This window comes from Protobothrops mucrosquamatus, unplaced genomic scaffold (assembly GCF_001527695.2).
Source record: "Protobothrops mucrosquamatus isolate PMUCROS unplaced genomic scaffold, P.Mucros_1.0 scaffold_165, whole genome shotgun sequence".
NCBI lineage: Eukaryota > Metazoa > Chordata > Lepidosauria > Squamata > Viperidae > Protobothrops > Protobothrops mucrosquamatus.
In genome coordinates, this window is record NW_015386241.1 from 22,433 (window position 1) to 23,802 (window position 1,370).

Genomic DNA, 1,370 nt, shown 5'->3' on the forward strand with positions numbered 1-1,370 from the left:
GCAGCGGGGGTGGGGTGGGGTGTGTTTGGTTTTTATTTCCCCCCCCCCCCGTCTGCTGGATGGTTGCAGCAGGTTTTGGTCACTTCACATGACCCTGGGACACTGTGACCGTCATAAATATGAACCAGTTGCCAAGCATCTGAATGTAAATCACAAGACTCTGGAGATGCTGCAACATTCCAGCTGATCGGCGCTTCTTCTGGGCTCAGCAGAAGCGCCAGGATCAGCGCCGAGCTCCAGCTGGAGCCTGGCGCTGATCCTGGTGCTTCCGCTGAGCCCTGACAGCCCTGCAGCTCCAGCCGTCTCTCGCTCAGGCTTGTGCGGTGCTGCCACCGGTTCAGCTCATTCCCCTCCCCCGCTACCACTTTTCTAGGATGTTCGTGTACCACCTGCCAGGTGCTAATGTACCATAGGTGGTACCCGTACCACTGGTTGAAAAGCCCTGGATTAGAGCACAAACGAAAGTATATGATGCCCTCAAGAGAGTAAAAGAGTTAAAATGGAAACAGGTCTGGTCAAATAGCAAAAAGAACCGATGGCAGGTGGACCGAGGAAGTCATAGAATGGATCCCCCTTGATAAAAAGCATCGGAGGAAGAGACCTAAAACAAAATGGAATTGACGACATCAATCAGCAAGGATTGCAGGTCCAACTGGCAAAAGAAAGCTCAGGAACGTATTGGTTGGAAACATGAGGAAGAGGCCTTCCTCCTGAAGTAGATAGACAATGGCTGAAACGATGATGATGACGACGACGACAGTGGATATAATTTACTGCCAGTTTAATTCTCTTAAAATCATCCCCCTCACACGAATAGTCCTTGACTTACGACTGATTGCTTAGTGACTATTCAAAGTTACAACAGACTCCAAAAAAGGGACTTACGACCTGGATTTCGAATGTCGATGTTCGCCCCCCTCCCTCCAGTGATCTTACCAAATTTTGGCCACTCAGCAACTGGCCCACATTTGTGGCCATTTGCAGCTCCCTGCAGTTGTATGACCATGATTCATTCATTCATTCATTCATTCATTCATTTTTGAAGCCAGCATTTACCTCTGGTTTTCAGAAAAAAATGCCCCCTAACGAACAGTGGGTTTGCTTAATCACCATGGCGTTTGCCTAATGACAACCACAAAAATGGTCATACAATCAGGTGCCATCACATGACGATCTGCTTTTCTACCATCACACCGTATTATTGAAATTGCGGGCTCAGCTATGATCGTAAGTTAAAGACTACTTAATATCATTAGATACAAATTCATGCAATATGTAAAAGCCCAGCAAACCATGATGTATGTGCTGTTCCTGTGCCAAAATTCCACCGTCTTCCTTGACTCTGCAACTAGCTTTGCGAATGGCAGATC

General features: G+C 47.4%; 1 protein-coding gene across 1 annotated transcript in view; it reads left to right on the top strand.

Annotated features, from left to right (window-relative positions):
* The window catches only part of ACTL6A (actin like 6A), a 19,726-nt gene that overhangs the window by 7,663 nt on the left and 10,693 nt on the right, over window positions 1-1,370 (top strand). The gene's annotated exons all lie outside the window — the stretch shown is intronic.